The sequence below is a fragment of the Tympanuchus pallidicinctus genome, unplaced genomic scaffold (assembly GCF_026119805.1).
Source record: "Tympanuchus pallidicinctus isolate F22 unplaced genomic scaffold, pur_lepc_1.0 scaffold13, whole genome shotgun sequence".
Lineage (NCBI taxonomy): Eukaryota > Metazoa > Chordata > Aves > Galliformes > Phasianidae > Tympanuchus > Tympanuchus pallidicinctus.
Window position 1 is genome coordinate 10,693,287 of NW_026294648.1, and position 25,117 is coordinate 10,718,403.

At 38.4% G+C, this 25,117-nt stretch overlaps 1 protein-coding gene across 5 annotated transcripts in view; it reads left to right on the forward strand.

Annotated features, from left to right (window-relative positions):
• Positions 1-25,117, forward strand: part of DACH2 (dachshund family transcription factor 2) — a 264,433-nt gene that overhangs the window by 46,038 nt on the left and 193,278 nt on the right. Inside the window, exon 1 of one of the 5 annotated variants that reach the window (XM_052672835.1) lies at positions 19,003-19,053. The exons of the other annotated variants lie outside the window; for them this stretch is intronic. The gene's annotated coding sequence lies outside the window, so the exon portion shown is untranslated. Of the gene's footprint in view, positions 1-19,002; positions 19,054-25,117 lie in introns of those variants that run through there. 5 annotated transcript variants of the gene reach the window in all.

Genomic DNA, 25,117 nt, shown 5'->3' on the forward strand with positions numbered 1-25,117 from the left:
AAAGGACTTACTTGAATCCGTTCAGTCTTTGTCTTTGAAAACTTGTTGTGAATGGATGTTTGAGCGATATTAATTAGATTTCTCATTGAAAGAAAACTACAGTTTCATTGGAAAAACATCAGCTATATACAAATGCATGTTAAATTCAAATGATGGATCACGTTGGGGCAAGTTGCTCTAGTCCAAAGGTAGGAATAGTTTTCTCCAGCTATGTTTGGAAGTGTATCTTGGCAGGAATAGCAAATCCTTGAGTGGCCATACTTGCAGTTGTAATTGTGGTATTTCTTGAATGAGTTCATGCTGCTTAAAGTTCAGTATTGCCACTTGATTCATAGCATTTAAAGACATTTAAGAAGGAACTTCTTGTGTCAGGCTCTGTAATTTTTATATTTTGTAGCTGTTACTACATAGTAAATAGGTCATTTCATAGTCTTTTGACAGCCCTGTATGGCAGTTAATCTTCATCACCCTCTCTTGTTTTGATCTTCATAAACTTAGTGCAATGTAGTTCATATATTGGCAGTGGATGTACTGGTTTAGCTGTTATCCTGAAGAAATAAAAACGGGCAGACTGTGACTTGCATCTAGAGCTGTATTTTCCATACTACTTTCCTGTATCAGTACTTTTAAGTATATGGGGAGAAGAGCATGGTCACATTAAGAAGACTTGAGGTGTTCTATGAATGGTATAAAAATATGCCATACTGACTGATATATTTAGCTCTTCCTAAACAATGTTTTGCATCACATTCTCATGCAACTTCATATATAATAACAGAAAAACAATTAAAGCAAATTGTTTGTGCGGTTGCTTCTTCAATCAGTGGGATTTTTTTTGCTGGTCCTGAATGTCTTGATGACCTTGAATTTTGAGTAACTAAATAATAGCACTCATTAAATTCCATTATCTTCCTCTGCCATCCAAGCTAAAATGAAGAACATGACAGAACAGAGAGATTTTGCAGGCTAAGTACAACAAGGTGATTACAATTTTTAAGAGAGCTTCCTTGCTGTTCACCTTTTGATTTAAATTATACATAAAATATGCAAGAATAAGACTGCAAATTTAGGAGGGGAAAAAAGCACCAGTGACCTGGTTTAACAAATGTTGGTTGTCTTTTGATAATGTGCTGAATGAGTCTGGGCACTCAGTTTGATCTCATTCAGAGGTGGCATCAAGGGATAATTTCTGTCTCTGAGAAGATTCATATTCAAGAATTGTTTTCGCTGTCTGAATGGCAGCGGCTGTCCTGCCTGACTGGAAAAGCTCAATTCATGGGCTACCTGTATCTGTCCTCTTGCTGCTTTTGTTTCTGGGACTGCCTGCAAAAGTACCAGGCTGGCACTGGTCCGGCTCATGTGAAATCTAAAAAAGCTGGACAGGCTCCATTAGGTTTGGTCTCCTTGTGCAAAGCTCTGCTGATCTCCATGGCATGCTGCTAAGTCAGTGTAATGGCAATTCTTTCTCGGAAAGAGGTAACTTGGAAGTGTGTTTCCCCAGGCATTTGGGAGGATGTCCTGAATTAGAGCAGGAGTTGAGCATGATTTTCTTCTTGAATTCCAGAGTGTCATCAGGTCATTTAGAAGTATCATTTGCAGTTATTTTGAGCTTCATGTATTCATGAGTCCGCAGACTTAAATGCTGCTAATTCAGGTTTCTGCTCTGTGGGTGGTGTACGTGGCTGAGTACTGTGATCTATTTTAATTTTTTCTTTCATTAGTTGTTTTGCACCTAAAACAGGGGAAGTAGGACTGCAGCATCTCTGTAGGTCTCATGTTTTCCGTGGGTAACATAGAACGTAACTTCCACATTTAAACTGTGGGTGAGTAAAAGGCTGCTTTGATTTCCTACTTGATTTCATTAATTATAGGGAGATTTTCAGAATTTTCCTTTAGAATGTGTCAGCAGAATAGGGAAAATTAGTTAAGTATTTTCATAAATCTTTCAGAAGACAGAAATTTCCAGACAGCGTTGTGAAATCTGTGATGAAGTTGGAAAAGCACTTGCAAGGTGCAGACAAGTTCAATTACTTTATGTATTTAGTGACTGATTCGAGTCACATTTGCACTGGAGAATAAGTTCCTCTGTGTTAACAGGTATAGAGGAGAGCTTGTTTTGTTCTTCAAATAGTTATAGAGTCTTTTGAAGTGAGAAGAGAAATCCAAAGGGAGGGATGAGAATAACCCTCTGCTGCTAAGCAAACAAATTGCTCGATGAGGTGTTTTGGGTCTTCAGCACTGATGCCCCTGTCTGCTGCCACCAGCTGGCATCATGTTCATGCTCTGGGCCCTTCAGAGAGGGGAATCTGAGGAGATGGAGGGATGGGAATATTGTATATGAAATGTTGAGCTATCTTTGATATTTTTTTTGTTTTTAAAGAAATTCATGTAATAAAGCCTGTAAATAGGACGTGTGTGGAGACATGTATCCAAAAGCATTGTGCAAACTGCAATTTGACTTGAATCCCAAGTGTTTGGTATTCTCATTAGGAAGAAAAGTCAAGAGTGGCCTGTTGTAAAGTAAGAAAGTCAAATCAAAATCCTAGGGGTATATCTTCTGTGTCTGATCATTTTAGAGTATTATTGCTTGAAGAGTGCATGTGAAACTAAGCTGCTATGTTTTCTGCCCAAAGCAGGGTCTTTGTCTTCATGGTAGCATGCTTCTTCCTCTTCACTCCAGACCCTTCCCACTGCTGTATTCTCCATCCCATGGCTTCTGGTTCTTTCACTGCCTGTGATGCAAAGGCTGATGTGCACCTGGTGTGCAGGTGGCTGTATTGCAAAACCTGGATATTTGAGTGTGGGAACTGGAAATCTGCAGGAATTTGAAAAAGGGTAAATTTGCAGCAAGATTCTGCTGTGGAGACGGGGGGGGGGGGGGAGGGGAATAGCACTTAGGTGGTTCCATGGACATGAAGAAAGCTACTGTATTTACTTTAAAACTTTGGGTAAGGAGCACTTGAGTTTCACCTGTAACTCTTGGGTTGAAGAAGCTGCTTCTCGTGTGTGTGTGGCCTAAGTACCAGGTATTCAAAAAGAGGACCAGAGGGGCTCTTCCCTTGTCTTGCTGCAGCCCCTGGCTGGCAGGCCTTGCCTAGCGCTGAGCAGCCGTGCCCAGCAGGACCAGGGCAAACGTGTGCACAGCTGGTGCTGTGAGTGGGCTGCTGTGAAAGAAACACAGTGAAGAATCTTCATTTTATCAGTACCTCTGGTACACAGTATTTTTGACTTATAGAATTCATCCTGGCTGGTTCCTGAATTTCAAGTTTGAGTAAAACATCTCTGTCAGATGTGAAGGAGCAGTTAGCTGTGACATCATGTGAAACGGCTGCTTTATTTCTTGAAAATTTCTGTCAACAGTAAAGGTAAAACACAAGAACTGAGGTAAAGATTTCGTACTCTTGCAGTTGTGCAGAGCAAGTTTGAAATGTAGATTTCAATTTGTAAGGCTGTCAGTCAGACATTAAATTAATTACAAACAGGCAAAGATTTCACAATGAAATAAACAGGGTCTTTGACATAAATTATATCCTATCATTAAAATATTTGGAAATGTGTAATTATGGTATTTAGTAGCGTTATTCAAATTATAATTAATAGGAGCCTCAATAATATTACCTCTTTGTAAATGACTTCACATTTTGAAATGCTTTCTTTTATGTGCATTTTGGATTTAGATATCCTATTTAGGTATTTTTATACTCTTCCTTCAGGGATCGTTATTCTAGTGCATTGTGTGCAGAAGTTTCAAGGTCAGCATTACTTGAACAGTTGTAATAGTCCCAACAGAAAGATAAATATATATTGACTAAGGCTGGAGCTTCAGTTCTTTCTGTTGCTGAAGGTCAACAGCCCCTCTGAGGTGCTCTCCAACCTTCAAATGTCTATAGGTTAAATCACTGATGAATTACTGCACTTTCCTAAATGAAGGAAACATATTCTACACAGGCAGCTCCTGGCATCATGCGTGTTGACTGATACACTCTTGAAGAACTGCGCGGAAGCAGTGCTCTCAGGCTTTGTGAGTGAGCAAAACGCCATGTCTGAATTCAGTGCATCAGACTGTAGTCGGGAGCGAAGCCTCCCATTCTGTTTCATACGAAAGTCCAGTTGTTTGCATACTAGCCAGATTGAAGTGCGTTCGCAGTGTCACAGTTGTTACTGATTTTAACTAAATGGTAGCAATCACCGAAAGTATTGGGAGTTCTGTAATCTGAGTATCCATGGGACTGTGCTTGGTCTTAATATTCAAAGGCAAATTCTTCAACAAACTGTTCTTCCCAGCTTTCCAGTCATGGGAGAATACACAAACATGCCAGACTGTAAACAACGCACAACCTTCTCCTTCGCTAAAAATATTTTGAAGGCTGGAAGCAATCCTCTTAGTAGTAGAGCACTTCGGAATGCTCACAGTAGGGCATAGTGAGACTAAATGAGATATTTGGCTTTGCAAATATTCCAGCCCTGTTCCAGAGAACATGATCTGCAAAGGTCATCTTGAGATCACCACAGGGACAGGCTAAAGAGTCTTATGTTGTAAGTATGTTTTTTGTCTCATAGCCTTTTGTATAAGCAAGCAGAGTAACATCAGGATTTGGATTTTTCTGTGAGTTCAAGGAACTTTAAAAAAAAATTGTGATTTAATGCTATCTTAAAATGTCATTTGAAAAGTAAATACTCTTAAACTTCATGTTGGAATGTAATTTTAGTCACGTTATCCTAAATTTTTACAATAGTTTAAAATTCAGTTTTCTATGTGGATTGTGTACGTGTTGAAGTGTCCATTTATAAAAGTTTCAATTTAATGTTACCTTCTGAAACATGTGTTAAAGATTATTTCTGAAACTTCCATGGAGTAACTTGGACAACTGCAGTTTTAATATAACCAGAATCAGGAGGTTCAGACCTGTAGCAGGTCTGGGATCTTTAGCTTTATGCTAAATGTTTATTGTATATAAATGTGAGGCCTATTATTCTTTTCTTGTATATAGTATGCTATCTCATTTTTAAAATTTTTTAGTTCAAGTGAAAGTGTTGTGCAAGTGCATCGTGCAGTCTGCTGTCAGTTATGGGACTGTCGTCTCATTCTGATATGTTATGAATTTCTAAGTTCCTCTTGTCAATCTCTCTTTGTTTGGTTTGCCTACCAGAGATTGGCCCATGCTCATACTTTCCAAAATACCTCATCTTTGGTGAAGAACTAGTGGTCCTGCTCTGTCCAATCTCCCATCTTAGTATCTTTTTAGAATGGAAATGTATTGGTGTCCTTCCAGCCTCAGCTTTACTGCATATCTGCCAAGACAAAGAATCGTGTTTAAGATGTGTGATGAAATAGATGATAATTTCTATTGCCTGTTCTTTTAAAACTTGTTTTAAAGAGAGCTTCTGCTGAGTTGAACCTTCTGCTAGATGGGCAAAACTGGACCCAAAGGAACTATAAATGGACCTTTACAAATGTCTGCTGCAGTTTAATTATCAGTGGGATCTAACTGTAGTTACCAGTATTGAATCAAAGCATTTTTTCTGTTTTACTAAAAAGAAATACACATAAAAGGGGAGAAAAAATGTAAAACCAAAATAATTTATTTTCTTTAAAGATCAGAATGTTTATAAAGAACAGCACAAGCTCCTTTAATCAATCAAAGTTGTCATTTAAATGCAATAGCTTGAACAAGGGATAATGCAGTTTGGCAGAATTTTTGCTGTCTTATGAGTACCAAATATAGATTAATATATAGTTCAAAACACTTTAATTTTTAAACTCTTGTCTTTCTTCTTCACTGCTGAAAAATTATTCTTGAAAAATAAAGAAACTGCCCTGTGGTCAAAGATAGTCTTAACTACCTGTCAATCAAAAGGAGAAGTTTGTTGAGACATTTAATTACAAGATAATGTAGTCATCAAAATCTCGTTGTGATAACTGACAGCTCATTTTGGACTGAAAGCGCACAGCTACCTCCCCTGAGGTCAGAGATGTTCCGAGGTTAACGTAGTAATGACAAGTCCTTTATTATCACATTATGACATTGAAAAAAATTGCAATTATACTAATAAATTAATAACAGTAATAAAATGACAGTCATAATTGCATAATATACATGTTGTCAACGGCATTTTTGTTACATGGCTGGAATTCATATTTTATCTTCATATCTTATGCTGTATTAAATTTTCCCAATATAGTACAGGCATGCAATGGCTTCTGAAATTGCTAAAAGCCTCAGCAGTTAGAGTAACTGCTGTAAATGAGACTTTAAGACATGACTTATCCTCGCTTTTATAGATATTTTTTTTAAATGCTTAATGAAATTGAAGAATTTTGCACTTGATTATAATTAAATGTTAGGATTAATTCCTAGCCATAGCCCTAAAGAAAAATTAATGTCTCTTATGAGATATAATACTGGATTTTTGAAAAAGCTGAGTGATTTAGCCATGAACTCGTGAATTGTTGCTTCTCAGTTCATAAAAAGAAACTTAAAACGCACAAAGATTAAAGTTTGAACTGTGCATTGCAGATTGGTGTGGAAAGGGAGAGTTCAGTGTACTGTTATACTTTCCATCATCATGCTGAGAATGGAGGGGAAATAAGTTTTGTCTCATTTTACTTTGTGATATTGAAGTCCCTGCTGATCTAAGATGTGTATGTATTACCCCATGAGCTGCTGGTGCCCCAGTACCCGACAGGCAATAGCTGTTCATTCTCCTACGTAAATCAGGAACTTCGTGGTGTTTTTTAGGTTCACGTCTCCTCTCAAGCTTTGCCATGGGGTTGGAGAAAGTGCCTGTGCACAGGCAGGATCAGGGAAGGAGGGATGTGGGGAAGAGATTGAAATCAAAACGCTGGTGGTGTTAATAATTCTGGTGTGATTTTTACCTGTAATTTTTACCTGTATGTTTGCTTTGCCTGTACCTTTAGTGGTAATAAAACTACCACTGTAAGCACTGACTCTCACCTATTTATCTGTTGGCAGTAGGTTTGCTTCTGGTGCTAATGCAGCTTTTTCTGGCGTAATGCTGACATACCTTTGTCAGCTTAAAATTAATAAATGTCTCATACATTTTCGAGTTGATTGTTGCAGGGAGGACAAGTTCACTTTGTCCTTTGGTCATCAGAGCAGTTCATTTGAGCTGCTGGCTCGCTCTTTCTGTCTCGGGCTTCTTATCTTTCCATACCTGCTCTGCTGGTTGTTTTGAGTAATGTTAAGGTAATATGCACATTGTCTCTTGATCTTTTCCAGAATACTGGGAAGAGCAGTGTCCTGACAATCAGTGCTCGTTTCAAGATGCTTTCAGCTAAAAATTTAGTGGCTTTTCTCTGGATTCTTCCTAATTTTGTCTCAAGTTTCTTTCCCCATTTTCTTCTCTCTTTCCAGTGCTGTGAAAACTGCCTGTTTTCATGACCTGAGTTGTTTGTTGATGAATCAGACTTGCGTTAAATCTTGCTTCAGTTCCCTGCCCCCTGGAGCACCTGCGTGGCGCTGTACTTGCCAGGGCTCTTCCTTTATTTCAGCTCTGGTCAGCACAGCTGTGGACTGTGCAGGAGATTCACTTGGTCAGAGACAAGTTGTTGAGTGCTGTGTGAAGGATTGTGAAGGGATTCTGATTTCTGTTCCTCTGTGTTGGCAGAGAATATATTTTATATTCATAAATCGATAGATGAGAGATAGAAGAAGATTTTCTGACATCGTAAGAGAGAACATCTCTGGAAAACAAAAGTAAGGTCAAAAAGGACCAGGTTATTTACAAATGTAATTTGGAAACAGAAGACATGCCTGTGTTAGTATAGTCTTTAGATGTTGACAGGTATGCTTGTGTGCATGAGCGTCTAGTGTTCGTTATTTACTGCAGTATATGTGTGTCCTTTCCAGCCATGACTGACTTTGAGCTTACTTTCATTGCCTGTCTATTGCTGATCTATTTCAATACCTTGATTTTTAATTTTTAGTAATCTTCTCTTTATCTCTAATGTCATCTTTTGTTTTTTTAATGAACCTTTATGGTGACAGATGTACAGTTGTTCTGCCCTTTGAATTATTTCATGATTCAGTCACTACATAGATATGCTTCTTTCTGTGCAGACTTGAATAGGAGGTAGGTAAAAGCTTAGGGTACACTTCATGATGCCCTGTGATGCTGAGAGAAATCCTGAAGTACTGCTTTTTCCCTTGATTTGAGTTCCCTTTGGAATCTCCTTGGAAGGAAGTGGCAGATGGAGTACTAACTGTGCACCATTGTGGGGCACTGAAATCTGTTCCCATTCCAAGACTACAGGGTGCCTGTAAAGATAACTGTAGCTTGTATTTATTTATATATTTTGTTTTTAATTTATGAAACCCAAGAAGGAAAATACAAGCTGTTTTATGTCATTTAGGCAATTGTAGTAGTTTAGTTATAATATAATTAGCATATACAGTATCAGATTTACTCAAATGCTTGAGCAAATTGATCACATTTACGTGAACTTGCAGGGGAGGAGTAAAGATATTTCCATGACAGAAACAGAAGTTTCTTGAAAGGGTTTGAGCAACCCTACTTTAGTTTGTGGAGTAGCTAAAGCTTTGCAATAAAAGACCCGCATTTTATTCACGTGGGAAAAATAAGCTGCTGTTCTCTGCTCCTTCTGAAACTTAGGATGAAAGCAGACACGAAGTGTGGAAAGTTTTGATTTCCATTATTAATATTTATGTAAGGATGGAAAATGGCAGCTGTATGATAGTATTTTTATCTTTACAGAAGCAGATGACAACAGGATTTAATATCGTTATTTCAAGTAAAGTTATTACACCACTGTCACTGTGAAGCAGTGCATAGTAACAGAAAAGCTTTGGCAGTGAACATGTAGTCTGTTTGATAGTTTTGTTCCAAACACAAATTCAGTTTTTCCTTTCCTCTTCCGTGTCTAGAGCAGACTGTTTCTTCTACGGCATATGGCCTGTAGCATTTCCTTCATGTCTTGTAAGCTGTGTCACCTCTTTAGATATGCTGTAGAAAGATCACCATCTGCGTGCTGGGGAAGAAGTGGCTTGCCCCTTACTCGTAAGAGTTTGTGCCAGTACTAAGCATAAATGAACGTGGCACTGGCCGGAGAACAAGGAGTTGCTTATTTTTTTGTCTATTTGCAAGCAGTCTGTAAGCAGTATGTAACGTACTTCTTCCTTTCTGCTTTTCTTGTTGAAGACTCTTCTACAATTTATTTTCTTCTAAAAGAGATAATGTATTATATATAAAGAATATAAAGGGCCCACGGAGATCAGCTTTTTTTACTGTGACAGTGTTTTGCTTGTGGGTGATCATAGAATCACCAAGGTTGGTAAAGACCTACAAAATCACCCAGTCCAACCATCCACCACTCACCAGTAATTCTCACTAAACCACATCCCTCGGTGTCTAAATGTTCCTTGAGCAACATCAGGGTCAGTGACTCCACCACCTCCCTGGGCAGCCCATTACAGACCGCTCTTCCAGGTGCAGCTTGAAGCCATGAGGAAACTTGGGGCCATCCTTGCTATGTCCTTCCTAAAAGAGTCCAATAACTGGATTATGAAACTTGGCTAAAAACAAGTTACAGACTGTTGTACAGAAAGGATAAAGGTGTTCTGTTTTTTTCACTCAAAAAAAGGACCCCAGAATACAAGGTGAACAAATCAAGAAAGGGGAAACAATGAAACAAAAGTCAATGAAGGATCAAAGAAACCTGGAAATGAAATAAACCTTAAGCCTTCAGCACTTGTAAGAAGAGCTGAGTGGTTTGGGGTAGAATTATTTGATACATCTGATTATTATATGTTTAAGCTTGCTTTATTTTTCCCTTGTAATTACACACTTTCTCATGCATTTTTTTTTTTAGAGTAAGAAGCATACATGACTTTTTTTTTTAGCAAAAACATTTTTAATTATGTATTTATTTATTAAGCTGGATTTAATGAGAGATAGTTCCATGAATTTTAAGGTGTATATTAGCAGGCGAATCCCATAACAATAAGCTAAGCAGTTTATAAAACAATCATATTTTTAGGTGCTATTCAAACACTGCATGGCTCAATATAATAGATGAGATAATCAGTGTTTTCCTTGGCCTTAGTGTCAGTGAGTACAGGTGTCTGTACAGATCACTGCTTCTGTGATCCTCCCTGCAGATGAAGGTCTGCCTTTGTCGTGGACTAGATGGTATTCAGAATTTTCACATAACCTGAAGTTGGCAAGGGTCCATGTGTTGGGCCAAAATTCATCGTACAAGGACATGCTTTTATCTGCTGGGGTACTGCAGGTTGCAGAGATATCCATCCCAAAGCAGGAGTACAGAAATTCCTCTTATAAAAACAGAGCACATGGATGCAGACATCCACAAGGGAGGCATCCTGAGCCTGATATTTCATTGCTTTGTGTTGGAGTTAATTGCTTTTAAAGCCATAAAAACTTTATTTAAGTGATCTCAGTTCAGCAGATTTTGTTTGCTTGGGAGGTGTGTGTGTGTGTGTGTGACTGTGCAACAGATATTTTAAAACATCAATTTGCAGACTTACAGTGATGGCACAAGGAAGGTGGCAGATGAAAAGGCTGTGGCTGTTGAGTGCATCCTACTGCGTGCAGGGTGACTCACAGCACTGCCATCCAGATCCATCTCTGAACAGGCCGCTCCATAACCAGTTGAGTGGGTAGACTGTTGTTCACATCTGAAGTGTAGTTCATTTCTTTGCTGTTCTTTTAGAAATAAATATATTTATTTTTAAAGGGAAGTTACCGTTTTGCTGGTTTTACACAGAAGTAGTGGTGCAATTTTTTCTATTTCAGGGGAAAACCAGTTAGCAGTTTGAAGTGACTTTGCAAGAAAGATTTAAGATTACAGTCTGCAGAATGCATTGTAAGAGAGAATATCAAGGCAGATAAACAGAAAACTTGACCTAAATTTCGATAAGCGTATTCCTTCACGCTCTGAAGAAATCAAAGGTCAGATGCACATACTGGCATTCAGTGATACATATTTTTTTTCTCCCAGTTGCTCCTTCTGTGCAGTACAGCTTCTGAGGACTTTAGAGTCTGTGTTTTGATATTAATTATGGAATTTACTTTCAGAAAATACATTTGATCTGTGTTAAACCTTCTTATTTAATATTGGAAGGAAACTGAACTTGCTCAGAGCTGTATGTCTAGAAAGTTGCAGAGGACTTGGTTTTATATTTCTGGATGTTTAAATTTTCTATGGATACAAAGATTCTGAGTGTTTCTGTCCAAACATCTCAGTCTTTTGAAGTCAATTTTGGTTTTGTTGAACTCATTATTTTTCTTGTCATGAATTCAAAAACGTGCATCTGTGATGTACGTGAAGGAGTGTCTTTTTTTGTTTCAGTTATTGTTAAACCATATGTGTAATATCTTTGATCTTATACATCTACGTGTATCTTCTTAAAATTTGAATCAAGCACAAAGTGCAGGTGAGAGCTCATATGCCTGACATGGTACCTTATCTGTGATAGGAATAATTGCTTTAATGGATACATCTTTATATATTTAAAAATGGTACTACATCAGTGGTTCTCTGGTTTACTTGAAGTTGTATGCTAGCCTTGTGTTCAGTGTAGGCATGTACAAAAAGGTTAAAAACTGGAATAAAAAGGTGTCTAACATCTAGCTCTATCCTGGCCACTTGTTAAAATTAATTAACAGCAAAGGAAGTCTTGTTGTTTTTTAAACATAAGGCTAGTTTTGTGGTGGGTTTTTTTTGTTTTTTTTTTTTTTTTTTTGTTTTTTTTTTTTTTACTGTTGTCCTTCTTACATGTAAGCTTGTTCTTTTGTCTCTGTACTCTCTCAACAAGACATTTCCTGCTAGTTGAAACCCATGGGTTCCTCGCAAAGCTGGTTCTGTATTCGCAAGAGCCAGTTTGAGATGAGATGGAAGCTTTCCCATGAGGTTTGTGGGAGTGGGAGGAGAAAAAACCTTTGACAAAAGAAGCTTGAATTAAATGCATTTTGTGTTCCTCCTTTGCTATATTGCCTCCCTGAGGTGGGGGCAGGGAGGTGGAAGAAGGAAAAAAAAACAAAAACAAACAACAGTAAGCCCCACTTGTTATTGTATAATCGTTTTTGTTACTTTTTGCTTACTTGTTGCTTTCTTTATCCTTATTACCAATGCTTGTTTCCATCTGATTTTAATATTACAGGATCCACTTCTTTTGTTTTCTTATTATGCTTATTTCATTTCCTTTTCTTCACATTTGATCCAGATAGTCCTTTACTTAGCAGACAGGGTTTGGTTATAGTGTGAAAACTCTGATCCTTACAGCACACAGAAAGGATGCCCGACAGTGAGGACCATGCAGGTAACGGAGTTGTGCTTTGCTTCTGCAGGGGGAGCGTGTGGCTGGTGGAATGAATGCTGGTGAAATAGCACGTATGCCAGAGAAAATAAAACTGATAGCCCTCATTCCCAAATGTGAAGCTTAACACTTTGTGTTCCATTTTCAGCTTTAGTTTTTAGAAGTTTTGAGAGATCGTAGTAAAACTCAAAGCTGATGAAACTATTTTTCAAAGGGAACACAAATACCTTTACCAAATAGTCTGAATATCTTTTCTTCTGAGAGGAGGATTTATTAAAAAAAAAAAAAGTACAACCATCTTCTTTATTCCCCCAAATCACTGTTGCTCCTACTTCTTTTCACAGCCTTCTTGTTTTGTGATTGCATTGCAATCTCCAGTCAGGTTTTGTTTGAGTTAGAAAATAGGAACGTTACATGCTTTTGCTTAGCTTTCAAGTCATTCATCTATAATTTCTGAACTGCAATTAGAAATAAACTTTTTTCTTGCCCCTACTTTTCTTTTTGCTTTCTAGGATAGCAATTAAGAAGAACTGGGTGAATAGGTTACCATTTTATCCAACTCTATTACTCTGACTGATGGAGCTATTAGATAAAGGCAAACTGCAATTCTTTATTACCTGCCTGGCTCATTTCTGCACTTTGCCCTGGAGAAGAGCTGCATAAAAGATCAGAGTGTTATTGAGAACTCCCGAACAAATATTGAGCAACTTACTGGGTTACTCAGGTAATGACAGAATTTCATGGCAAGGCAATATGTGCATGTGAGTGTTGCCCATTTATTCGGGTAAATGTGCTGTGAGAAACTGCTAGCATGGCATAGTTGAAGACAACTTTGGGAAAGAATGGTGAGAACACTCTGTGTATGATAAATACACTTGTAATTAGGGAAACCATTAGAATGGACACCATGTACTTAACTATTCACAAAGAAGTCTTTAAGCTAAGCAGTTAGCTGCACAATGAAGGAAAGAAACAAAATGAATTATATGTAGCTGAATAAGCTTTTCAGAATCTCCAAGGAGGTGACTTGTCTGTTGATGGCCAGTGGGGGTCGAAGAGTGAAATAATTACTTAACAGCGTGTAAACAATGTGAGATGTGAAGTGTGCATTTTTTTTCCTTTTCTTGTTTCTTTTCGTTTTTTATTTTCATTGAGAGAGTTTCTTGTTGTGATGGCTCCACTGGGACAAGCAGCAGAGAAATTTGATTAAATGGATGCCTGGGGTCACGACCCTGTCTAAACATGCTGCAGCTCTCAGCATTAATCAAAGAATGTTTAAAAAAAAAAATTCTGACCTTGCTGCATATGAGTATTGGTGAGCTCTGAATGCGGGTGTGGATGGAGAGAGAGGGCTGTGTGTGGCTGTGCGAGCGCCTGCTTACAAAGGAGAAGAGGAGGCAGGTTTCAAGGACAATGGCAACCTATAATGTTGTTTTAGTTCATATTATGGGACTTGCATGTGATGATAGCCCATCAGCAGCAGTGGAGTTGGGAGATCCCAGTAGGAACGTGGTTGGATACGCAGCTCTTTTTTTACAAACTATTGTTGCTGCGATAGAGCGCATGGAAAATATTTATAGCTCAGTGATACATGTGAGACCCAGGAGTTCAAAAGTATTCTTGGCTGTCTCCCCTTAGTTTAATGGATCTGAAAGCAGCTCTCTTTTTGTAGGAGTAGCCAGGGTCAGTATCATGCTTACTGTTTTTAAGTGTATATTCTTAAAGAGTTTTGTAGCAGCAGGTTGAAAGGTCTTGAGTTTTACTCCAAGTTATTTAGTAGTAGGTGTTACAGTGAATCAGAAGATGAGATGTGGCAGTATTTATCATATTCTGGGTTCCAACCATGAACTCTTAATCCACTTTATTTAGTTTGCACTAACAGCAGTCCTTGTGGGATATAGGAGTATTTTGGGCAGGCAGGGTTGAAATACATTAATTAATGTCCAGTTCTGGAGAAAGTCCAAGATAGGGATGGATCTTTAATGTATGTTTAAGTGATTCACTTTGGTGTTGGAAGCAGTGTAATTTCAGTAGCCGTGACCTTCTGGCTTACTAATTTCCTACCTGTTAACCTAGAGTGGGATACTGCTTCTTTAAAATGTTTGACAGTTTTTCATTGAGATTTTTGCTTCTATTGCTGATGATATGGAAGATGCTATGTAAATAATGGTTTTGTGCCTAATGTCATAGACTTGCCATTGATGAGTAGAAGCCTGCATTTGGGCCTTGTAGCTTTGCTTCTGTTAGACAAATCCTTAGGAAGTGCACATGAGTGCAGGTGAGCCAAGCAACGCGATGATGGAGAGGTGACACTTGGAAACTTAACTCCATTTAAAAGTGAATATAGTTTGGTTTTCACAAGGCCTATTACTTGAGATTTATTTTCCAGTGACTTCCAGATTTCATTCCCATTCCATTCACAAGGGCTTTGTTGGATTCTTTTTTTTTTTTTTTTTTTTTTTGTATGCTTGTAGCAAGATGCATTGGAGAAAAAAATCCAAACTTCTAGAGGTGTGCAGGAGGCTTCTACAACTTTGTATACTAAGAAATAATTACTTCGTAGTGTCATTCCATATATTGTGAAAATTTAGACTTAAGAAATTGTGTAGAAATAATTTGCATTTAATGTAAGTACGTTTTAAGAGAAAATAAAACGTTACACTAGCATAGAGCTTGATTTTATTTTTCTTTCCAAGAAGGTGAGAGAACAGAAGAGGCGATTAACTCCTTGTTAGAGGAATTAGTTTGATCTTTCTGTCTGTTGTTCTCCCTAATGATGTCACTCTTATAAAGGAATCTTCAGCTCATTAATGGAAGCAGCTCTATTTCATTTGCATGTTGGCTTCTGATCAAAAACAAATGCCTGAAATCAAGAAATTAGGAATTGCTAAGCAATGAACAACTGAATTGAACATAATTGTAAAATATCTATGAAAAAAATATCCCGAAGTTTGGAAACTCCTAAAATAGGTGTACAGGAACAGGAGATGGAGATCATGCTGTGCTGCACCAAGAACAGTATAACGATGCTGTGAAATGTAGAAACATTCAGATGAACTTCAGAGCTCATTTTCAAAGCATTCTGATTCATTGTGGAATTTATCACGGAACACGGATCTGTATTCAGAGGTCACTGGTTTTACTGGAACTTTGCATGAAAGGCCTAGCAAGCCAGCATTTGGTAGATCTGTGCTGTGCTTGTTCTGGCAGAAAAGTAGCAGAAAGCAAACCATATACTCGAATTTCCACATCACAAGATAATAATTCATGAATGTTAGTTTAAAAGGTGATGTATGTGATAGCAGGCATGTTGTCTCTTCTGAGACACAGCAAGAATCTCAAGTTTTAGATTTTGAATTGCAATATGAATCACTGATAATAAAAACTGAAATATCATCTACTTATTACTAACTTCTGCATGGTGTCAGGTTGAGAACCCTGGTATAGGGGTGACTTTCACCACTGTTATTATGTAACTTTTCTCAGCCTTTGTATTTTAAGCTCCCACCTTCCTGAGATTCTGTACTGGAGCTAAAACACAAGTTTTGTTCTTCAGAACTTCTCACAGATGCAGTACCTTTAGGAAATTCACTGATGTGCTGATTGAGAGGAACATAGTATTTGAAAAATACTCAGCAGTGTTTGTCTGTGATTGAACCACAGAGAAGTCTAGCAGAGGTACAGTTTTTTTCCCCTGCTGCCTTTTGCAGGTTGGCAGGCAGCTCAGTTTCTACATAGTAGCATCAGCAACATCTAACAGTCTTCTAGGATGTGACATCTGCCTTCTGCAAGGACAGCTCTGCAGGCAGGTGAGGGAACTGTTCTGCTCTGGGCTTGAAATCAAGTTAAATGAAGGTGAGTGTTACTCAGAGGCAGTGTGCTAGTCCCAGTGCCTACTGGAGAGTGTATTTAACTGAGATGCACTCCATGTCTGTGTGGCTACTCCTACGCTGTCTGGCCCTCCTACGCTGTCTTCTATACATCGTGCTCTTCCAAAACAAGCTGTCGTTTTTCTGTTCCCAGTGAGTTAAGGCCAATATTCTTGTGCTCAGGAATGGATTGAAAACTCTTACACTTCCCCCTTCTTCCTGTATGTTATCAAACCATTCATCTCTTCTGTGAGTCAGAATTTGTGTTAAGTTCTGAGTGCAGCAGGAGTTGTGATGAAGGATTGACTGAATTCCTGATAGTTTCAGAACTCAAAACAGTTGTCTGTAGATGATGGAACTTTCACTTATCCATTCCGCATTGGATTTAGAAGGCAAAAATTGCCACAGGTAGGCTTGGATTTTTGGAGGAAAAACCAACCTCCTCCTACTGAAATTAAAGGTAGCCAAGGCTGAATGGCATCGCATAAATGCTGTCTTAAGAGTTGATCCAACTGCAGGTGTTGTTCTAAAATTCCTCCATGTTTTCCACCTCTTAACTCTCTGAGCCCTTCTAAACTCACTGAAAACATCTGTAGAAGTTATGGAAGGCACGGTGGTGGGACTTGGCGTGCCACAAAACCTCAGCGCTTTGTGAGGAAAGATTTTAAAAGATTTCTTTGAGACCATCACAAAACTTACAGCATCTGTTAGATGCTTGATTGTTGCATACGGCCCCAGGAACTGTTACATACCAAGCTCTTTTGGAGGGGTCAGACCTCAAGATGTTTAGATGTTTTGGTGGTGTACTTCAGTGTTTTTGATTCACTTCTGAATTTTGTTAATTATAATGTTAAGGTAAATATTCGTAATTTTTTTCAAAGAATTTTAAGTTATTGATAGAGATTACCACTTTTTAGCTTTATCATAAGCTGATTTTGGTCTGTCACTTTGGCTGGTACGTGCCATGTGTTTCTGTAATGTCTTGTATTTGTCCTTAAGAAATGGTATAGACAGTGGTTGCTGGTGATCTTGAGGTGACAGAGGTCATTGTGCTCATGTCAGGCTGTTGTATTTTTATAATTACAGTGGAGAGGAGCTGCCTCGTTCATCGCAGGGCAGGTTACTCACATATAAATTCCTTTCTGTCAATCTTTCTCAGAAGGAGTAAAGAAATAAAAATAAAACTCCTTGCATATCACTGTCCGTTACCTCTGTCCCCTGACAGCTGTAACACATTATGCTGTAACCAACTGTTGGAAATTTCCAAGTTAGGAGACCTTATTTTCTAATAAGACTTAAAAAGGAATTTTTCAAATTACAGCAGTATTTTTGTTCTCTCTCAGGAGTGTGCCCAGAAGTGTGCTAGTGTGGCTGAAGGACTTTGGTTGGGTTCTTGTCTTCACTCTGGGCTGGAATCAGCATTGCTGTTGATTTTTTTCATTGTTTGTAAAACCAGTGGCAGTTTAAGAAACAAAAGAAACAACAACTGAAACCCATAGTTACAATGGGATTTGACGTGGGAAATCCCATAATTTTGCTTTTTGTTATTTGAATCAGTGCTTTTCTCCATTCCCTTCTTAAATCCATCTTATTCCTGAAACCCCAATCCTGTCTGATGCTGAGTTTGATGCGGAATGGGGAGTTCCACATGTGGGTGGTGGGATTTCTGATGGAGATGTTGTTTCATTTGATCAGATCTCCAGTCAACAAAGAGGGTGTGTTGGTGATGTTTTAGATAAAAATGCAAAGAAGATTTATCAGAATATCATCTCATTTGTTTTCATCAGGTTTTTATTGAGGACGAGTGGAAGTACCTGGGCCTACCAGTGGCAAACAAAATCCACCAGGCAGCATTAGAATATGATGAGGAGTTGCATACTGCACGTTTTGATTAAGTGGTTCCTCTAAATTCTGTACTTGTAGAGTACACCTAAACAAATTGTATGATCTCTGTATGCATTTAAATACAGTGTGAAAACTGTGGTTCAGTTGCCTTACAAGCGATGTGTTTATTCAGATATTAAAAGGAACCTTGTGCAAAACATACTTTTTAACAAAATATTTTTTTAAAAAGAGTTAAATTTATCCATCGTTCTTGCTAAAACAATCTACAGTAAATATTTTAATTAAGTTTCTTAGGGAACACAATGGGCCATCTAGTCTCAAGTCACACTGACAGCACTAAAAGGCATTGCTCGATTTATGAGAGTAGTCTGTTTACCCAAGAATGTAGAAATTTCCCTTTCTAAATGGGACAGTCTTATCTTTATTATTCCAGTGCCTTTTAGTTTACAGTTCTGCTGCAAGCAATGTTTCAGGAGCTTATTTCAGGATTCTTAAATAAATGAACAGGCAAAATTAATGCTCAGTTCTAGCAATCTGCATTTTATATATTGTGTGATTGAAAGTAAGCCTCGCTGAGCAGCAGGATAGAAAAATGACGGTTGTACTTTGTTTATACAGAACTTGCATGATAACAGAAGGTAAATTGAGCTTCTGAAAATAAACCTTGTGTACAAATCTAGGTGGTTTAAAAAGCAAGAACCACAAAACAAAACCAACAACTACGTGTGAGGGTGGATGTAACTGTATGCTGCAGTTATTGAATGTGGGCAAGACCACTACCAACCTGCACATGGTGTAGCCAGTGAATGTTTGTCTGTCTTGTGAATGGGAATAAAGCCAATTTTTTATTGTGAAAAGCATTCCATTGCATAAACCAAGTAGTATAACGCTAATTACCTTGTCTGCATCCGGATGTCCACAGGAAATATCACTTCCATGCATTAATACAGGCACAGGGGCTTTGTCTGCAAAGGAGAACTTTTCAAGATGTCGTGTCAGTGGTAACTCAAAAAACAGCTGATGTGAGTTCAAGCACAGAGGCAAATTTACTTGCTAAGATAAAGTTCTACCAAGTATAACAGCTGAAGGGGGGTTAGAGTGGTGTGTACAGTTTCCATCTTAAGATAAAAATCTGATAAAGAAAACAGCTGATGTAAGTTAAAACAGAGTGTACTATTTATATGCTAAAAATAACATTCGGAATGCTTTTGTGTTGAGTTATCTAGCTGTCTTGATCAGCAATTAATAATTTATTCCATCGTTCTTATTCTTTTTTTTTATCAATGAGCCTTCGCTGGGGGAAAATGTATGGCAAGTTGGTAAGGTTCTGTGGTTCAGTAGACTTTAAGTCTTACAGTCAAAGGGTCTTTTTAAAAGTTTTTCGTATTTTGTTTGCATTTGGGAACTGCAGTACCTCTATAATCTGCAGCTGACATTTTAGTTAATGTGCTTTTCTTGGTTCTTGTTTTGTTTTCTTCTGCATGTGACTGCTTCCCTCTTCGGCCTCCTTCCTTCATCAAATAACTGATCGTTCTCTAGGGTGAGCCTTAAAAATAAGCCTGCTTGCTCCCTGAACCAAAGGGGTGGTTTCGGCTGGCTTAGGGACAGCCCATGGCCACCAAATGAGGAATTCAGCTAATAATTTACCTGTTACTGAATTATCTGCTCGTTGTGTTTATTGTTTTTATGTACAAGGTGTTCAGATTTCCATGCAGTGCAGTGAGAAAAGAGTTGCTTTGTGGATTTTTTAGCTCTTCTGAAAAATCATGATTTTTGTCTGATGTCTTGTTCTAGAGGCTTAATGTTATTTTGAAGTTGATGATAGGCCCAAGGTTTAAAGTATTCCAATTTCAACTCAGCATCTGAAGCAGGATTTGGAGAGTAAAAAATTGGTGATAGCAGTGTGACTGGCTTTGGGAGGCTGAGATTAAACATCAGTTTATGCCCTTAGATACATAGCACTTCCTTAGACTTTCATATGGAAAAGCGTTCACCTAACTTTTCAGTGTACTCATCAGTTTTATGCCCATTTCTTTACTTTTTGAGATGAAAACCAACTGAGGAAAATGATTAAAGCATATTTGCCTAATTCAGAGATGTTGTTCTTTTTTTCCTCGAAGAGCTTTTGCTGCTGACGTGCATTTTGAATTTTCCCAGGCTCCCGACACAAGCGATGCTGGGTGTGCAGACATCCAGGCGTGCAGCCCTGCGCCGTGCCTGCATGGCGGTGCGCAGCCTGCTGGCACCATCTCCCCCGTTCCAGCCTAACTTCAGATGTTTGTCTTTTTCTAATTAGTTACGTGGGCCATTCACTGTGAAGTTCTCCTTCCCTTGTCCTCGCTGTCTTCAGCCAGACAATGAACACAAAGATACAGTAGAACTCGTTTTCTCATTATTGATTTCACGCACCAGCTGGCAGCTGTTTTAGCTTGTTCGTTTTTATAACCCTCTGGGCAACTTTTTAAAAGTACTTTTCTTTGACCATCTGCTAAATGCAATTGGTTTAATAATTAAAGACTTGCCATCCCTTTCCAGATAAATACAAATGCTGTTACTCTCAGCTGAGAGTTCAGCATTTCTGTTTTAAGCTTAGGTGGAATGTTTTCTTTCGGTGCTGGGAGTGATGCAGTCCTCCTTGCAGGCTCCTTGAAGGATTGCATCTCTCCTGTTAATATTTAAGATAACAAAATAAAGCCTCCTTTCTGCTGGAGGAGGGAGGCTGAGGCCAAGTTTTAGCAGGTTTTTTTTTAAGGTTTGGATATTTCCAGTTCTTGTATTCCAGTTCAGATTCAGGAATAACTAAGAAGTGCTTAAATACTGTATTCTAGTCTGAATTGTGCATTGACTGCTCGTAATGAGGAAGAGGAGCAATTACAGGGATTTTGCCAGTGGTGGATGCAACAGTACTCATAGCAGCAGCCTGTCCTGCCTGCAGCTGCTGGGTGGAGGCAGCCTGGGTTGTGCTGTGGCACAGCCTCGTCCATCGTGGGGTGGAGCTGGGGAACTGCAAAAGCTTCGTAAGGTTTTTGGTGCATTCAGCATTGTGTTCTTATTTTTTGATGAAATGGCAGGGGAGTGAAATGTTAGCGTGCTGCTTGGTGGGACTAACTTGATATAAGATTTTATGAGATATGTTAAAGCTATTTTATTTTTTTTTAAGAAGCAAATAATCAGTTTGTAAAAGCAAGAACAAAGATAATAGGACATTTAATATGAGTTGTGTCCCTTGGAGCCCCTGGTTTTTCCATGTTATGTGCTTTATAGGCAGGATGTATAAAAAAGATTCAACCTCAGTTTGAACTCATCTTTATGCTGTGATTAGATCTAAACTTTCCCATGATTCCTTTAAAAAGGGCTGCTGAAAAATCCTTCTGTTTACCAAACAGTTTACCATTTGTTTCAGCTGTACCTCAAAGCTGACCTGTAGGATTGCTCTCTTGAGAGGTGAAAAAGGGTAATTCATTTTTTATGTTCCTTTAATCTTGGAGTTCTTTCAAGACCTCGCTTAGCAGGAATCTGTGCATTTTATTTTGTCAAGGCATCATTTATTCACCAAACATCTTCTGTTGCACAATGTAAATTTCAAAACAATTTTGTAATCGTGGAAAAGCCCATCTGAATTTGGGAGGGTTTTTTTATACAATTGAATAAGACTCTTTCTTACAGAATGAAAAAGGAAACAGTCACATGTTTTCTTAATAAGATGAAAGATATCTGTATTTGCTTTGAGATTTTTGTGTTTGTTTGTTTTAAAAATATTCCCATCTTTAATATTTTCGTACTTTACAAACATAATCTTGTTCCAGACAGCTGTGATCTCCGGTCTCCTCTAATTCCTAAAGTAGACAAGAACAAGTCAAATTTTCCAAAGTATCTGGCTAAATACTCCCTGAAATATAATTGAACTGAAAGTGAATGCTTACAGTAAAAGTTCAGATTGGAGTGCAAAGTTTGCATGAGAAATTCCTTTCTTGAACTTAATCCTGTGGTGGTTTTCATATGAAGCATTCTCATCATAGATTTCATGGTTGTAGTATTTTTTTAGATTGCAGCAAGTATGCACTAAGCTGTATAAATGCACCGTGCTTTGGATAGGTATTTTTGCTTCAAACGACTCATCTTTCTGCTGCTTATTCTAATGGACTGACTTCTTTCACAAGACTGTTAATTACCGACCTGTTGAACTATATATAGATGTGAAATGGTCAGAAGTGATGAATATCATTTCTTGTATTTATAGAGGTATCACATTTGAGAAAATTGGTGACAGCTGAATAAAGCACTCTAGGTTAAAATGATAATTCTGTTTAGCAGATTAGGGTTATTCTTCCCTAAATGCCCTAAACATCTTAAAATGTTTTGCAGTGCTTTGTGTAGTTTCTTTGAAGTGTTCTTTTCCTGTGCTAAGTTTAGTTACAAATGAACTGTAGACAGACGAATGGCTCATAGGCCAAGGCAGGGAATTCAGGATCAGGCCGTGAGCTCCGGCTCTGACGAGCACAGCTCTACGTGGGTACAAGTCCAGCCAAGTCCTGCAGATCCAATGACAAATGCAGGACCCACTGAATTTGCTGCGTTTTTAAACAGAGATTTCTTTGATGCTCTACAGTAATTTACTCAGGAGTGTGGGAGAAACCACTTGTCTGTCTCTGTCCTGCTGCCCCACAGCTCCCCGGGCAGCCCTGATCATCTTTGCTTTGTGATAGGGCCTCATCATACCTGCTTCGTGCCCAGCTTGGAGCAGTCGGTGCTGATCTATGCACACCACTGAATGCTTCCATGTTTCTGCAGTCTTGGTTTAAAAGTTTGGAAGAAAAGCCCTGAAAGCACAGCACCCTTTCATGCTTTTCACACTGATGCTAAGTCATGACATGACATTGGTACCAACTGAGAACAAGAAAAGGATATTCCTGTTCCTAAGTCTTACTTTTTCCCCTCATGACAAAACATATCCAGTTTTATACTCCAAAGCAGCTTTTACAGTTGTTGGTTGTGCCATAGGGTTTATGACAGGCACATTTCTGCAGGATGTGGCTACAGACAGCTGTCTCCTTTTGAAAATGGACTTCTTGCTTTGAGGTGCGGTTTGAAATGAATGTTGGCATGTGTAGATTAATCCAGTTTGTCACATACATCAGTGTGGCAGTGAGTTTTTTTTTTTCTGCCTTCCTCTTCAGCTTTTCCTCTTACAACAAAAATACAGGCTGAGTTTTCCTTAAGCTACAGCTATAGTTATTGTGTAATTACTTAATTGATCCCCTATGGGAAACGTCTCACATCTCTGCTGTAGAACTCTACATCATGGTTCAAAATAGAAATGTGAAAGGTTTCATTCTCCACCAAAATGTGTATTTTCTGTCCCATTCCATTGATTGCTTTCAGATGGTGAATCAGAAAGGATTTACGTCCTACCACACTACTCTATAAAGACTGTCAGTAAAAGTAGAGTCTGCCTGCAAAAATTAGTCTTGGATAATTCCTGTGCTTTTAAAACTTGAATACAGACTCTTTGCTGAGTAAATCATTGAAATAGTAGAAGCAAAGACACTGAAGAATTTGGTATGTCTCGTTTAACTTGTTTTATCTCTAATCTAATAATAATGCTAATTCATATAAGAAGGTTTTATCTTATCAATGACATGGAAAGAATTCAGCATATTAAGTGATTGTCTGGAATAGGCTTAATTTGCTTGCTTTGTTCATGTCTCTGTGTAGTACAACATACGATGTATTTGTTTTCATTCACGTGGAGTGACTGATGTCTCAAATATATACAGAAAGTCAAACATCTTTTGCAGCTGTAATGAGTTGGATTTTTCAAAAACAAACCTCTAGCTTCTGGCATTTTTGCAAATAGTTTATGCTGATCTGCGTGAGATTTAAGTAGTGAAATAATTTTTGTAAGAAAGGGGAAAATAGAGATATTGTGGAGGAAACATAGATGGTCAGTGCTCCTCTGCTGTGATCTTTTAATTACAGATACAATGTATTGAGGAGTTTGCTATGGATTTTTATCCCTAGTGCTGTGCAAGTAAGATGTTAACTGCAATTTCAAGTGTGTTTTTGAAGAACTCAACTCAAGCTAAGAACCCATTGCTTAGAGTAGTTTCTTTTAAAGGTATTGATACTGGACCGTGTGCCAGAAAACACGTGTTTATATCAGAACATGAACATGCTTTTTTCTAAGTAGTACAGGTTGTAGTGGATTGCTTCAGACAGTTTTGTGCAGGTGCAGGGCAATTAATACAGTCTGACTTCTCAAGGCTCTTTGAAAAAAAATCATGACCAAAACATTTTTGGGAAGAAATATAATTTATTTTGATAATCTTTTGGAATAGAAAGAGCAGTTTGTAGTTTCATTGGCTGTATTCTGTAAACCAAAATGCCACCACCAACAATTAAAGCATAGAAGATACTAAGCAATTTTATAAGTAACTTTCTTGGTATGTTTGATGCTTCCATTGGAGTGGAGTGCATAATAGAAGGATGAATAAAGAATAATTTAAAAAGAATCTGTAACTGGGAAAATAATTTCCTGATGATTCTTTCTATTTATTTGCAAGTTATGTCAAACGCAGCAAGATTTATAGGTGCCATTAAAAACCCATATTGATTTCCACAGTCAACTGGGACTTCACTTGAAAAGTCAATCCATAGTTGAATGAGTGTCCAAAGTGTGTTCTAACTTGTATTGCTAATTTCAGTTTTTAAGCGAAGATGAACCTTAGAAAAGGAGGGTGAGGTAGGTTTGGAGTTGTAGTGCATAAGGATTCGTGCTTGCCAGTCAGCGCTGCTGCTTCAGTCTTGTGCCGTTGCACCCTGAAGTGCCAGCCTGCCAGTGATTCTCAAGGTTTAGGTGTTGCTTTATTTTGTTCCGATGCTTTGGGTGTCCGTAAGAGGTGATCCTGCGCTCTGCCGCTGGCTGCGGTTGTTTCGGCACCGCTGTGCCTCCTGCAGCCTGGCGTGTTGGTCCCAGCCCTGAGGAGCTCAGCCTGCCGTGCGTGTGCTCTGAGCTGTGCGGCGGGCAGCCGGCACCGTGCCACAGCAGGAGCGCTGTGGGGTTGATCAGTTGGTGACGTGTTCTGC